Here is a 17,240-nt window from a genome sequence, read left to right as displayed (position 1 = left end):
GTTGGAAGGCGTGCGGAGTTAACTAAGATGGATAAAATTTTCAGGTCCGGGAGTATGGATCACTGCCGGTTTGGTAATTCAACCAACAGTAAATAGACATTACTGTCGGTTTGTATTAACAACCGGCAGTGATGTGGTCCTTCAGTGTCGGTTTTAGTCCAGCCTTAATTATTTTCTCGTTTTTAAGCTCGGAAGCGTACCTCACTGTCGATTCTCACGAATCCGAAATGCGTTCCTGTTTCTTCCTTCCTCTTTCCTTTTTGAGGGACGGTTTCCATCTCCACACAAGCAAAACGTGAATTGCAGCCGACTCATAGGCATTTGCCAATAGCAAGCACATTCTTTTTTTTTTAATTCTTTTTGGAAAGTTTTCACTCAATCACCAGTTGACCACAGACAGGCAAATGCTGCACGCTCCGGACATGCAGTACAGTAGGTACGGCGGATTGGTACCACCGTACCAGGTAGCACTCGGACTGTCAGGACAAAAACAAGTTTCCACATGCAGCTCAGCTCCACGCGTAGTCGGAGGTGGGCAAGGCAAAGGCGCTATTTGGATCAGCTAAGTTGCAATAGCTAGATAGAGCCAGCTATAACAGCCTCTTGTAAGCTGGGTGATTGGATTGAATAGTTAAAAATAGTAAGTTAGGATATTTTGATCAATTAGAAACTTTTTTAGCAACTAGCAAGTTATTTTATCTAATACAAACAGGGTCTACGTGTAGCAAACACCAAATAAGGCAACAACGTCATTGTCAATAAGTTAGAGCGATTAGCTGGAAAATAGTAGCACAACTAGGTAGGGTGTCCGTGCGTTGCTACAGGACAACTAAATCTTTTGTACTAAAAACACACGGATCGCACGATAAGATAACAATACTGTTAAATTAAATACCGATGTTAAAGTGACATTTAATTCAAAAAGCAAAGTTCATGAAATTAACACAGTCACGGAGAGCGCGGCGTCGCAGGCTCACAAACTCTAATGTATAGACTTTTTATGATATGGCTAAGATAATATTTTATATTGGCAGAAAGAATTCTCCGATATCTTTTTCTTTTATGCGCCAATAAATCCATGAATGAGTTCCGCTGTATCTCCATATAATCATGTACATAGGTTCGAGTATATATGTAAATATTAGTGCCTGTCATATGGATAATATTGCGTGTCTTAAAATATCTCTTATAAAATTTTAAAACAAAGAATGTTATACTCACTGTATAAATATGTGTGGCTTTAGGACTATTCTACACAGACATATATTGTAGAATAAGGTATCTACTTGAGTGTCTGTTCCAAGATATTCAATTATGTGTTGTAATTCTTAATTTCGACACATTTTTCAGGTCAAGGCAACCAATGGTGACACTTTTCTTAGTGGTGCATAATTTTATGGTGCACCTCTTGACTATCTGAGTAAGGACAAGTTCGCACTGCAAATGCTCAGAAAAGCTGCTGAGAAGGTCAAGGTTGAGTTTTTCTCCACTATACATACTAAAACCTATATCCCCATTTATCATTGTTGATGCTTTTGATGCAAAGCAATTCAACATTACCATGATCAGATATAAGTTTGAGTCTCTTGTGAGCAATCTCATAGAGAGACTATCATTCTTTATGTGATCTGCCTCAAGGATATTGGCAGGACGATAGACCCATGTTGGAATATCGTACCAAAAAGTGTCCACGTTTTATTCACGATTTATTTCCCATGAATACATGCGGGTACTATGATAACACTAACTACACCAAATGAAAGATTAGAGAGAATTTGTATGGCCTCCAGAAGGATTTATTTATTAAGTTCTTTGGACTCTACAGGTAGTTTTGAAATATCTGTTTGCATGTCTTACCTTGTATCCTAATTCAAAATTTTGTAGTTTAATTAGAATATTTAGGTGATTGTATATATATAATATTCAATACAAGAATAATCTATGCATCATCTTCTTGAAAGATTTCTGCAGTGTGAAGACATCTTCGTTTTTCATACATGCCCATGCTAACGCTACCATAAAAACAAAAGGACAATATATCAATTAAAAAATAAAAATAAAACTCATGCTCAAAGTCAAAGAGATAAATTATGGATGCTTGAATTTTGTCATCTATTATCTACCGGCGTGCCTATAAAATAGACTGAATAAATAATTAAACATAGATAGAAAACTAAATTAATAAAAAGATCATTGCAAGACATCAATTATTTCATAGCTTCGGACAATATCGCAAAGCTACTAAAAATTATAACCGTGCCCTCACATCAAATATTGTTCAGATAAATGGATTACAATGAAAGAAATAGATATTGAAGATTTTTTCTGCCAATATAAAACATTATCTTAGCTGTATCACAGAAAGGTCTATAAAGTAGAGTTTGTAAGCCTGCGACGCCGCGTATTTCGTGACTGTGTTAAATTCATAAACTTTGCTTTTTGGATTAAATATCACTACGTTGGTATTTAGTTTTTACAGTATTGTTATCTTATCGTGCGATCCGTGTGTTTTAGTATGAATTGTTAGTTATTCCGTAGCAACACACGGGCATGCTACCTAGTATAAATATAAAGAATGAAAAAGACGACAAGAAAGATGGGCTTTAGGCCAACTCCTTTTGATTCTTTACAAATACATCTAAAAAGTTAACATGTGGGCTGTGGGCTGTGAGCATCAAATCAAAACAACAAAAAGAATATGGATTTGACCATAAGTAGCATTTGTCCTCCTTTTTTTAAAAAAAAGAAAGGTATTGCAGAGTTATAGGATTGTCAATTTTATTAGCACCATCAATTTTTAGCAACTGTAGAACTCAACCAAGACACCAATTAAAGTGCTACATCCCTAGCTCGCAACCCAATTAAGAGTAAGTTCTCACAAGCCTAACTCCCCAGCCATTATTAAACTGCATGAAGGGCTCCGAAATGAAGACCGCTATTTGAAAAAAGAGTAAATGATTATTGTTTTCTATCATGCATGATTATTTTCTTCTATGCATGATTATTGTTTACTTCCATGTATGATTATTGTTTCCTTCTATGCATGATTATTTTTTTCCTTTCATGTATGATTATTGTTTCCTTCCATGCATATGGCCTTAGGTGATCGATTTGTTTCCTTTAAAGCAGGTGGGGATCGTAGGGATGGCAGTTTCTTTTTCTATCGTGCGGGGTATTGCACGTGGTGGGCAGACAGACGAACCAAAATAAATGTCACACTAAAAAATGTTCACGCTTTGTTCTTTTTAGTTGGAGGAGAATATCAATCCTGTCATTCGTTGCTCACGGGTATTGTGTGCATCGATGCTTTGTCCTGCTCAAAGAACCACTGAGGCTGCAACCTTGCATTATTGCAAGCTGGGTCCATTTCAGAAAGTGTACATGCAGCAATTTTGCCATTTCGAACACACAAACTGACTAGTGCCAATTTCACCAGACATCAGTACTGCTCACATAATGATACAATCAAACTATCATTATCAAGGCGTGCAATTTTGTTTACTAAGGCTATGTTTAGTTGCCACAAATTCCAGAATTTGGCACTATGCAAAAAGAAGATTTCTCGTCACATCAAACTTGCGGTACATGTATGGAGTACTAAATATTGACGAAATCAAAAACTAATTGTACAGTTTGGTTGTACTTTGCGAGACGAACGTTTTGAGCCTAATTAGTCAACGATTGGACAATTATTACCAAATAAAAACAAAACAATACAGTGTAGCTACAGTGTCCGTTTTTCCGGCGGCGCCGAATCCGTCGTGAACTAAACATGGCCTAAAAATATCAATGCTGATACCCAGGTTACCAGGTACCCAGAAGCCAGAAATAGACAACAAGGTCCGATTTCCTCGAGCAGCAACCGCACAATGATCATTACTAACATGGCAACACGAGCATATATACAATCTTCACCACATGTGGAGAGATTCTCATTATTGAAGACAGCCATCGTTTTCACCTGTTCGTGCTACCTGCTACGTTACGTAATCCTCGGTCCGGTCGCAATGAAACCTTACACCATTAATTATTTGCTGCTTGTCTTTGATTATCTTGTGGAGTGCTTTCTTGGCTTCCTCCAGAGTCTCAACCTTGTGAGGGACATCAAATGTTAGCCTCTGAATATTGAACTGCACAGAAGAAAAAATTCAAGAACTTGGCGAAAAAGAAATCTCCTTTGTCAAGATCAATAGCCTTGTGGTTGATCGTAAGCAATTAAGCATATAATTTTACCTGTGCACCCTGATGAACACATATATCTATCCCTTTGCTATCTACAGATATAAGAGCAGCAGCATCGACCTCCCCTTCTGATGATAGGACCTCTCGAGAAAATAGCATTCAACTCCTGCATGAAATGCATCAGAATCTTTTACTGTAGAAACCTATGAGTGGCATGTAGCTAGCCAAAAGTAGAAACCTATGAGTGGCAGAGGTAGCTAACCAAATGACCCAGCTAACCTGTTGCGATCATTATACCATATCAACAAGGTATCAGTGATCTGGTAGGTTGGTTACCTTTAAACTTTGCAAGTCACCACCATCAACTGCTATCTTGTCAGGTTGAATAGTTTCGTACTCCTTAACATCTATCCATGAAACAGTTCCAAAGCCCCCGATGAAGTATATGTCACTGTAATTAGTGAGATAGTTTGTCACAACTCCTAATTTATACAAGGCTAATGACAAGCAAAAAAAACTGCCTTTTGATGAACAGGGGAGCACATATTTTAAACTACAGAGCTGAACTCAAATGATAAACGGATAGGAAAACGCAGGATGATAAAGGGACATAACCAATCAGAAGTCCAGACCTTATGTTGTGCATCCTGTAATAGTATTTCCCCACTGCTGTGATGCCCACTGCTGATGTTTTGCTACATATTTGCTTATGTGCCCATTCCTAATGAACATGAACAATCAGCTCGTTCACCAAAGTTCTAAAACCAAGAATGGAAGAACAAAACATGACCCAACACTTCATATTAACAGTTCTGAAGATACATCATCATACATTTCGAATTGAAATCATGTCTCAAGAGCATGACAAAAAAAACTAGTCCCTTTACATCCATGGCAGTGTGTTACCAAGAGCAAATACTAGTAGCTCAACAGGAGGTACCCATTAGGGGAATTTGATGTTGAAAAAAATCTCTGTCCAGAAAAGACTACCAAACAACAGTTGTTTCACAGTAGCATTCAGAAGTTAGAAGTGACTATCACATGACAAGAAATGCCAGTAATCAACGGAAAACTAATTATCTAATTGATTGTAGTATCTAACAACAAAAGGCACTAAAAAAGAAACCTGTAGTTCAGCTGGCGAAGGGTAAACATCACCAAATATGGTGACTCGTGCGTTCGACAGTCCACTCCATCCAGGCACCAGTGAAGAAGATACACATGGTATTACCAAGGGTAGGGTAGACCCAGTGCCGGAGGCTCTCACATGAGTAGGGTCTGGGAAAGGGAAAAAACGAGGCAAGTCTCCCCCCGTAAATCTGCGGAGAGGCTGCTTCGAACCCACGACCTGGTGACTGTAACACCCCTGTGTTAAGCTTTGCATTTTGGCATCTGCATTTCATGAGCACAAGCATCATCCAAGCATTCATGAACATGAGCATATGAAATTTCATCTCCTTCTTATACATTCACTAGTAGAGAACTGAGCTTTACTCCCGGTGGGGAACCCCCTCTAGTCCCGGTTCCCCACCCGGGAGCAAGCATCCGGGACTAAAGGGGGGTCCTTTAGTCCCGGGTCAGGAACCGGGACTAAAGGAGGACCTTTAGTCCCGGTGGGTAACACCAACCGGGACTAAAGGTGCCTCCTGACATGCCACGATGGCCGGCACCTTTAGTCCCGGTTGGTAATACGAACCGGGACTAAAGGTTTTTTTCTTTTTTCTTTTCTTTTCATTTTTTTGTTTTTTTTTCAAAATAGGTTTTCGAAATCGTATTGTACGCTGCTAATTATACATTTATACGCGCATATAGTATGTTTCGGTTCAAGCACAATGAACGTATTAAATCACACAATTCAAGCATAGAAATATATATATATATATATATATATATATATATATATATATATATATATATATATATATATATATATATATATATATATATATATATGAATGCATGCATCATATATATATTTACATGCATGCATGCATATGTGTATTTTACATTATATTATTTCATGTGCATATATTACAAAAGATTGCATTACAGTTGTTGTGACATAACAAGTTTCCTCTCATCCTCTAGCTTGGCTTCAATGGCAGTGTTGGGTCGAAGTAGAACTCGCCCTTGGAATCGATGACTTGCTCATTAAAAAATCCAGCTATAGACTCTTGAATTGCTTTGATTTGGTCTTACCGTATGACCTTTTCCTCCAACCATCGAGTCTACAGGTTTGAATTAAAGGAAAATAAATTAATATATGTACATATATATATATATAAAGACATAGTAACACAATCAATAATAATAATTAAATGAATATATAGTGTATTTTTAACGTACTTTGAGTCTCTCTGTAGGAGTTTTTTGGGAGAGCACCTTGATAAACTTGCAAACATAGTAACCATAGTAGTTGTTCCCCTGTTCCTGCCTTAGACACCACTTTACGAGAAAAAAATTTGTCATCCAATCTGGTGATCCGGTGAAAGCTATATGTTTAATTAATAAAGATGATGCGATTCAGGGGACTTACTTTCAAAGGGATTACATTCAGTGGCGCTTTGCATTTTTTCATGTGTTGCTTCTCAATAAAGGTTTTCCAAACACTGCCCAATAAAAAATTTGCCACGTCATCAGATATAGTTAATCATCATGTTTGTGTGTATATATAGTTGCTAGAGATCCCGAAATTACCTCTGGATAATATCTATCATATCTTGGTAGTCTTGTTGTAGTTTTCTCATCGAGTCATAGATTATCAAGTGACTTTTCACCAGATCGATGTCCATCAATATCCAGTGATTGCTGCATGTGTTTATAGGATATAACGCATAACACTCATTAATTAACTAGAATCAACATATGAGCCATTAAGGATATGATCGACATGATTAACACTCACTTGAAGTTATAGGGAAAGAGTATATCCTTCTTGTGGCGTTGGTTCACTAAGAAGTTCATGAGGTTACTCTCTGACTCAGACTTCCAATTAGTCTTTGGAGTAATTGGGTCTTCGAATACTATATGGGGATCAACAAAACCAATTTCATTGCAGCCTTCCTTTCTGAGCTCTGTCATTGTAAATCTGCATATATATAGTACTTGTTAGGATAATTTATATGCATATACACACATATGATGAGTTTAATAATAGATCAAAAGAATTATTACTTACAGGCAATAGCAGCTAATGATAACTTTGTCCAGAGAGGTCAGGTGGCATAGTTGATGAAATTCTACAAAGTCAACATACATAACATCATCGCCATGGAACCAATGTTCGTCTCTAATTCTGACACCAACGCAGAAGTCTCCACTGGTAGATGCCTGCATGCACCACTTGTTTAGCAGGTACATTTGCGTCCCCAGATCAGATAAGGCTTGAGGGTTGTATAGACTCTGGCCTAGTACAAATTTTTTCTTCCAAATATCAACCTTCGCCGCACTCTCAATGTTTCCATCACCAAACATCTGGTAAAGGTCGAGACCAGTCTCATCAAGAAATTCACCAAGGTGATCCAAATCGACATCCGGAGGTATGTTTGCCTGATGCATTAATCCTAAATTCGAACCATATTCATTACCAACAACTAGCGGGGGGATTGATTGGTGCGCTTGTTGTCCGAGTTGGACAATGCCTTTTCCTGCCCGCTTCTTTTTCTGTGCCGCCTCAATTGACTTGGTGAGAGTGCGGTCATAGTCTGATAACGTTGATTTGGACGGCTTACGAGATTCCCGCTGTTGTTGCTGGTAAGAAGTCACCTTTTTTCTTAGAATATCTGGAGCTACGAAGAAGTATGGTTTCTCCGGGTTTCTCCTTGCTTCTTGATTCATTTTAAGTTTGTCATAGAATCTAGACATGTCTTTTTTATATGCATCAGTTCCTTCTTCCTTCTCTTCAGATATTATTTTGGAAATAGCCCTTGGTTTCACGGTGGCTTTCTTTGCAGGCGGGGACTGGTTCTTCGTTTGAGGGGTTGGCCTCTTGCTAGGCTTCTTGGTAGGCGGGGGTGGGGGAGGCGTTGGAGACCTCCTTGGAGGTGTTGGCAGCGGCGTTGGAGACCTCCTTGGAGGTGGCGGCTGCGGCGTTGGAGACCTCCTTGGAGATGGTGTAGATGCAGCCTCGTCTTCCAACATAATGTCATCGTACTGAGCACTATGATGATCTGGCGATTGAACAATTGGATTTAGGTTGGGGGAGGATCTGCTACAAAAAAAAGGAATGACATATTATTATGAGCAGATTGTTAATTATTTAAGCCAATACAAATTAATGATGTAGTGTTTTCATCCGCACGTACCTATGGTGAGGTAGTTCAGGAGGAGGTGGAGCCGACATCCCTGGAATGATGATGTAGCGCTTGCGCCATAGAATGAATGTCTTCTCCGCTTCTCCTAGAGTCTTCTCGCCATCACCTCCAGGAATGTCAAGAGGCAAATCACTAAAACCTTTTTCAGCTTTATCTACCGAGATGGTAGCATATCCTTCTTGGATTATATTCCCATGAATCCTTGGTGTCTTGGTTCGGTCGATAGGATTAACAAGACCGATAGCCACCTTGATTGTAGAATTCTCCTTCGGAATGTGTAGCTCACACGTTGTACAAGGTTCAGTGACATCATCCACAGGGAAGCGCAGTCCTGTGTCCCCTTGATTTGGTATCTCCGTGGAAGCGCAGCTGCTTTTCAACTGAACAGATTGGCTAATGTTGATTTCTGGCTCTGATGCCTGCTTACTTGCACTCACTGCTATTTGCGCTTGCCTTCTGATTTCCTCCTGCATTCTCGCTTCAAGGTTTTTTTTCCCGCTCCTGTGCTTCACGCACCGCTTCCTCCAATCTCTGGAGCCGCTCTGCCTCTTCTTCCTTCTTTCTCTGGCGACTTCTGTAAGAAGGTCTGTCCTGAGGGAATCCATGCTCCCACGAGACACTTCCTTTGCCTCTAGTTCGGCCACCATGTTCAACAGTCCCGATGGCGTATGTCAGCTCATCCTTCTCTCTGTTGGGCCTGAACGCACCACTAGCAGTAGCTCTCTGAGCATAAAACAATCTTTCTGCTGCTTCTTGCAGTCTTGCGCCATAAACGCACTTCCCTGTCTCCTGGTCTAGTGTTCCCCCATGACCGAAAAACCAATTCTTTGCACATTCTCCCCACTCGAGTGATTCTGGTCTGATACCCTTGGCAAGAAGGTCTGCTTCCATTTTGTTCCACTTCTTAATGGCAGTTGGGTAGCCACCTGATCCCAAGGTATGGTGGTATGTCTTCTGTTGGGCATTACGTTGGTTCTTTATCACCCGACTCACACCCTCTTCCGAAGTCTTGTACTGTACAAACTCATCCCAATAGGGCCTCTGCTTTGAGATCGGGCCTGGGACAGTAAAATCTGGTGCTATGTTCTTCTTGACATACGTCGTGTATAGGTGTTTCTTCCAAGTCTGAAACTGGGTGGCCATCTTCTTCATTGCCCAATCCCTAACTCGCTCCTTCAATTCATCACCATCTATTATATCATCATAACCATCTGTTTGGAGCGTGAAATGTACCAAGACATCATTCCAAATTAACGCCTTGTCACGATCGAAGACAAAACTGATATGAGGAGCATTGGTCTTCTTCTTCCATTCACGGGTACTAATCGGGAGCCGGTCCCGTACAAGGTAACCACAGTGGTGCACAAATTTCATTTTATTCGGCCCCCCCGGTTCTCCTGTATCCACATTGAACTCCGAGATGATGAAGCGGCCCTCCAATGGCTTTTTGGGACCTCGAACATTTTTACTCTTCGTTGTAGTTGTTGATGTCGATCCAGAGGGCTACAAAACATAAACATTATTTTTAATGTCATGAGCACACATAAAGACATATGATAATATATATAGCTAATAATAAAAAATATATACTTGGCCAATCTGTTGTTGCTCATTTTATTCAAGAGCTAAGTACTGACTCCCGTCATCTACATCCTCTTGCACGTTATTTTTAGCACCATCATCGCCGGCAACTTGAGTGCCAGTGTTGATCAAATTCATCATCAACTCCTCCTCATCCATGTTTCTCGGGTCGGCCATCTAGCTTCAAAAAACAAAACCAATATATAGTACATCAACAGCGTGGTTCGCCCTGGTGTGATTGTTTAGCATTAACGATAACGATAATACGAATGTTGATCAACTAGGCCACGAGAAAGGGCGGTGTGACAAGAGTGGTGGTGCTCCACTCCACCGTATATATGTCTGTACACATGGGTGAACGAGGGCGGCGGTGCTCCACCGTATACATAGAAACGCATGGACGAACAAGGGCGGCGGTGCTCCGCGACGTATATATACATGCATATGAATACAAATGACGTATATATACGTGTCGGCGTGGTGGCCGGTGTGCTGACGACGACGACGTGAGGCGGGCCGGCGTGCTGACGACGACGACGACGTGAGGCGGGCCGGGGCGGTGTCGGTGCGTGATGTTGTGATCCTATGTACCATGTGAACCATGTAGTCATTCATCATATGAGAAACGTATAAGTCATTATGAAATGTAAGTATATGTGTCATTCATCATATTACTTTAGCAACATTAATATATTATATCTATATATTCAAAGTTCACAAATGAAGAAACGTTGAAGTTTTCCTTCATTTGTCTGTAGCCATGCATGCAAGTCCAACCAAAACTGCTTACATCATCACATGTGATATTTTTTATAAACTAAAAAACGCTTAATTTTTATAAACCAAATAATATATAGCGTGTTTATTATACAAGCCATGGATTTACATCGATCTAATTAATTTCTAAAGTAATTTCATATTGGTGGTCCTTAATTAAACTTGTCATGATTTTGTGATTCAAATATTCATTTTTAGTTCCTCGCTCGCTGCATATATAGAGTTCCAAATATATAGAGTTCCTCGCTCGCTGCATATATATACAGTTCCAAATATTCATTTTCAGTTCCTGGATTTTGTGATTCAAAATTTGGAATTTTCAATCGACCTCGAGCGTTGACATGACTTCCACCAAAGTTTTACGTAGTTTTCGACGTGATCTATGATTCGGTAGTGGAGGGCTCGGGCGAATGTACAAAGACATCGACGAACATATCACCTTGAGCTCAGCAGTGGAGGGCCTCGGGCGCGGTGGAGGGGCCTCGGGCGCGGTGGAGGGGCCTCGGGCGCGGAGGAGGGCGCGGTGGAGGGCCACGGGTCGCGCGGAGGAGGGGCACGGGCGCGCGCAGTGGAGGCCGCACGAGGAAGAAGAGGGCGGCGCCGGTGTCATGGAAGGCGAACGGACGCGGTGGAGGCGGCGCGAGGAAGAAGAGGGCGGCGGTGTTCGACGAGGAAGAAGACGAGCGGATCGATCTGCGCCAGGCGCTGGAGGTTATATATCAGAGAGAATTACTCCCGGTGCCAGCCACCAACCGGGAGTAAAAACCCTTTACTCCCGGTGCGTATTACCAACCGGGAGTAAAGGTCTCTTTACTCCCGGTGCGTGTTACCAACCGGGAGTAAAGGTATACCTTTACTCCCGGTTGGTAACACGCACCGGGAGTAAAGGGTTTTCTTTTTGTTTATTGCACATAGGAAAAATCTATAACCTAACTTTTTTTATTTTTTGTTAGAATTATAAAACATAATGTAACTAATATTTATTATGTCGTTAATGCAAAAATGTAGTGTTTAATTAAAATTATTAAAACTATTGATTTTGGACAGAAAATTTGTTTTCACGTCATTTTAACGTTAATATTTTAATTTTTCATCACTCGGTATCCTAATTTACCTTTTTGAGAGAGAAATCCCACCAAATCAAACATTGATTTAATTTGAAACATGACATAATAAACATCTGAATTCACAATTATTACATAATATCTCAAACACACACTATATTAAATCACTATATCATCAAGTGGGCACAGCAGTGAACTTCTTCTTTACGTATGTCCCTTGGTTATGATCGCTTCGTAACCATGGAGTGTCCTCATTATTTACCAAGATGCTAGGGTCTTTGTTCACTTTGAAGGGCGGAATTCGGTCATCCTTTTCATATTCTTCTGACATGTCCGACTTGTCCTCAATTCCCACGATGACTCTTTTTCCTGAAAGAACTATGTGGCGCTTTGGCTCTTTGGTTGAGTCATTATCATTTTTCCCTCTTTTTGGTTTGGTAGACATATCATTGACATAGAACACCTGATTCACATCCTTGGCAAGGACGAATGGTTCGTCTTTGTACCCAATATTACTAAGGTCTACTGTTGTCATTCCATACTCGTTGTCTACTGTTACCCCGCCTCCGGTCACCTTGACCCATTGGCACTTGAACAATGGGATCTTCAAAGTAGGTGCATATTCTAGTTCCCATATTTCATCTATGCGTCCATAATATGTCTGCTTATTCCCATTCGGGTCTATGGCATCTATGCGGACACCACTGTTTTGGTTGGTACTCCTTTTATCTTGGGCTACTGTGTAGAATATGTTCCCATTTATCTCGTACCCTTTGTATGTGATGATATGCCATGATGGTTGCATAGCCAATAAATACAGTTGCTCATGGATGCTCTCATCACCTTGACATTTTTTTCACAACCAACCGCCGAAAGTTTCCATGTGCTTATGCGTAATCCAAGCTTTAGTCTTCCCTAGAAACTCGGATCGTAAGAGATCCTTGTGTGTCTTAATATACGGATCTACCAAAGAGGAGTTCTGTAGAACTGTGTAGTGCGCTTTATTGAAATAATCATCATCCGTACCAATATATGTTTTCCTCCCTAGTGTCCCCTTTCCGCTTAGTCTCCCCTCATGTCTCGATTCAGGAACACCAATCGAGTCAAGGTCAGGAATAAAGTCAACACATAACTCAATGACCTCTTCTGTTCCATAGCCCTTGGCGATGCTTCCTTCTGGGCGAGCACGGTTGTGAACATATTTCTTCAGGACTCCCATGAATCTCTCTAAAGGGAACATGTTGTGTCGGAACACAGGACCGAGAGTGAAAATCTCCTTGACTAGGTGAACTAGGAGGTGTGTCATAATATCAAAGAAGGAAGGAGGGAACACCAACTCAAAGCTGATGAGACATTGAACCACATCATTCTATAGTTTAGCTAGATCAGTTGGATCAATTGCCTTTTGAGAAATTGCATTGAGGAATGCACATAGCTTCACGGTGGCTAGACATATATTTGGAGGTAGAATTCCTCTTAATGCAACTGGAAGTAATTGCGTCATGAGAACGTGACAGTCATGGGACTTTAAGTTACAGAATTTCTTCTCTGGCACATTTATAATACCCTTTATATTCGAGGAGAATCCAGATGGTACCTTGATGTTGTTTAAGCATTCAAACATGATTTCCTTCTCCACTTTGCTTAGAGTGTAGCTAGCAGGACGTAAGTAATGGCGTCCATCATCTGTCTTCTCTGGATGCAGGTTGTCTCTTTCTCTCAAACAACGCAGGTCCTGTCGTGCTTCAAATGTGTCCTTAGGCTTTCCATACACACCCATAAAGCCTAGCAGGTTCACACAAAGATTCTTCGTCAGGTGCATCACGTCGATCGAGCTACGGACCTCCAGGACTTGCCAATAGGGTAGGTCCCAAAATATGGACTTCTTCTTCCACATGGGTGCGTGACCGTTAGCGTCTTTTGGAATAGGTTGGCTTCCATGTCCTTTTCCAAAGACGACTTTGACATCATTGACCATATCGAGTACATCCTCACCGGTTCGGTTGCGAGGCTTGGTCAGGTGGTCTGCCTTCCCTTTAAAATGCTTGCCTTTCTTTCTTACGGGGTGATTTGCAGGAAGAAATCGACGATGGCCAAGGTACACGACCTTTCGACATTTTTTCAAGAATACACCTCTAATATCACCGAAGCAGTGTGTGCATGCATTATATCCCTTGTTTGACTGTCCTGAAAGATTACTTAGAGCAGGCCAATCATTGATTGTTATGAACAACAATGCTCGCAGATCAAAGTGTTCCTGTTTGTACTCATCCCACACACGTACACCTTCTTTATTCCACAAAATGAGAAGTTCATCAATAAGTGGTCTCAGGTACACATCGATGTCATTGCCAGGTTGCTTCGGGCCTTGGATGAGCACAGGCATCATAATGAACTTCCGCTTCATGCATAACCAAGGAGGAATGTTGTAGATACTTAGAGTAACAGGCCAAGTGCTATGACTACTGTTCTACTCTCCAAAAGGATTGATACCATCTGTACTTAAAGCAAACCTTAAGTTTCTTGCGTCATTTGTAAACTCCGGGAATTCTCTGTCGATTGCTCTCCACTAGGACCCATCAGCAGGGTGTCTCAATATATTGTCTACCTTACGGTCTTCTTTGTGCCATCGCAACAATTTTGCATGTTCTTTGTTTCTGAACAAACGTTTCAAGCGTGGTATTATAGGAGCATACCACATAACCTTGGCAGGGATTTTCTTCCGCGGACGTTCGCCCTCAACATCACCAGGGTCATCTCACCTGATCTTATACCGCGACGCATGGCATACCGGGCATGCATCCAATTTCTTGTACTCTTTGCCACGGTACAGGATGCAGTCATTAGGACATGCATGTATCTTCTCTATTTCTAGCCCCATAGGATAGACAACTTGTTTTGCTTCGTAGGTAGTGGCGGGCAATTCATTATCCTTCGGAAGCATCTTCTTTTGAATTTTTAGTAACTCTTCAAATCCCTTGTCAGATACACCATTCTTTGCCTTCCATTGCAGCAATTCTAGTATGGTTCCCAACTTTTTCTGCCCTGCATCACAAGTTGGGTACAACAATTTCTTGTGATCTTCTAGCATCCGCTCGAACTTGATCTTCTCCTTTTCACTTTCACATTCTCTTTGTGCGTCACGAATGACCTGAGAAAGATCATCAGCCGGCTCATCTTCTGCGGCTACCTCTTCTTCAGCTTCTCCCATTGCAGTATCATTGAAGCACGCACCATCGGGAATAATATCATTGTCGTCCCATTGTTCTTCTTCACCTTCTTCCATTACAACACTGTTTTCTCCGTGCTTTGTCCAACAAATATAGTTTGGCATGAAACCCGACTTGAACAAGTGTGAATGAAGAGTCCTTGAGCAAGGATATTCCACCATATTCTTACATATGGCACATGGGCAGCATATGAAACCATCGCGTTTGTTTGCCTCGGCCGCACGTAACAAAGAATGCACGCCGTCAATGAACTCTTGGGAGCGGCGATCAACATTATACATCCAATGACGGCTCATCTGCATTACATGACATAAATACCATATTAAAACCTAGATCATAATTAATTATTTATACAACATGCGTGCCACCACAAAAGATACAAATTTATGAAAGCATCGCTATAATGTAGACAATCCCAACTACCACTAAAAGAACTAAAGCTAAAATACATTTCAGTAGCAGTAGGATTTCACGACCAATCTCAACTAAAACAGACAGATCCCCCGATTGTGCAACATCTTTGGGCTTCTTCGGCTGGATCACTGCCTCATTAGCCGTCATATCTGCCTGTTGTGCAAGATATTTTTGCACGAGTCCAACATACTCTTCCTCCCCGTAGAAGCCTGAACATTGTCCACTGCCATCCCACTGAAATTAAAACAAAAAATTAGAACTTTAATCACAACCATCATGAAAATAGGTATAAACTAACCATAATCATTAAATACGATAAAATAACTCACATTGCGATCCGGACACTTGTAGAAGATACGATCCTTGTTGGGACCCTCCTTCTTCACTCGGTACTCCATCACAATCTTCGTCTCATCATGACACATGCCGCATGAAATGAGAGGGAGGCCCGGCCTAAGTCGCTTTGGAAACCCATGAGAGGCCGAGGACCCAGAAGCAGTTGCCATCTACTCTCTATACTCATTTTTTAATACACTATAAATTTCTCCTTTTATAAACAAATAAAATTAAGAAACTATAAAATTATCTAGATCTCTAAACAATGATATTTTTAATGGTCATTGTGTTCTCGTCTTTTACTGCGGTAGGTAAGTAATTCACATGATATTTCTGCAAATTAACAGAAGAATGGGAGTGTACACACATAACAGACTACTGCGACGATATCGGGACGTGTGAATAAATAACCATCCATACTAGTTGACCTTGCTTACGTGATCATCTCGGCGAGCATTTCTCCACCGGACGGCACCGTACTTGGCCACGGAAGAGCTCCAATTCTACGAGGAAGGGAACACGGTCTTCCACGACCGTTGCCGCTCTCCCTCGTAGAATCAAAGCTCCTCCTTGACGTCCGTTACCACTCGGCAGAGAACGTGCTCGCCGAGATGAACACGGTCCGCAAGTTCAACTAGTATGGATTTTCTATAATTTTCTAACTATTTTCTAAGTTTATATTTATATATATACTACGTTTGGGTATGGTGATTGATAGACTACTGCGACGATATCAGGACATGTGAATAAATAACCATCCGTACTAGTTGACCTTGCTTACGTGATCATCTCGGTGAGCATGTCTCCACAGGACGGCACCGTACTTGACCACGGAAGAGCTCCAATTCTACGAGGACGAGGAAGGGAACACGGTCTTCCACGACCGTTGCCGCTCTCCCTCGTAGAATCAAAGCTCCTCCTTGACGTCTGTTACCGCTCGGCAGAGAACGTGCTCACCGAGATGAACACGGTCCGCAAGTTCAACTAGCTACTTTAACCTTATTTCATGTAAATATGCAAGCTTGAAGTGATTTTGAGCTCAAATTGCTTACAAATGAAAAAAAACCAAAATAAAGAACCATATATATATATAGTGAACAAAATGAGATAAGACAATGGTGAAAAATGAGAGTATGAGATTGGTAACCTTTACAACTGAAGAATCGACGGAGGAATTGAAGAAATCGATGGAGGAATCGAATAATGGATGGAGGAACAATGGAGGGAGGGAGGAAGCAAGAACACTACTGCAGTGAGCTTCAAAATGTGCTGAGCTCGGGCTCGGGGAGGAAGGAGGAGCCGGCCGGGATATAAAGGGGGGGCCTTTAGTCCCGGCTGGTGGC

General features: G+C 41.1%; 1 pseudogene; it reads right to left on the bottom strand.

The window, feature by feature from the left end:
* Window positions 1–4,023: 4,023 nt before the first annotated feature.
* Window positions 4,024–17,240, bottom strand: part of LOC136469534 (uncharacterized) — a 68,333-nt pseudogene continuing 55,116 nt past the window's right edge.

The sequence above is a fragment of the Miscanthus floridulus genome, chromosome 8 (assembly GCF_019320115.1).
Source record: "Miscanthus floridulus cultivar M001 chromosome 8, ASM1932011v1, whole genome shotgun sequence".
Taxonomy (NCBI): domain Eukaryota; kingdom Viridiplantae; phylum Streptophyta; class Magnoliopsida; order Poales; family Poaceae; genus Miscanthus; species Miscanthus floridulus.
The sequence above is the reverse complement of the archived record's forward strand: the minus strand, read 5'-3'. Positions and strand labels throughout refer to the sequence as shown.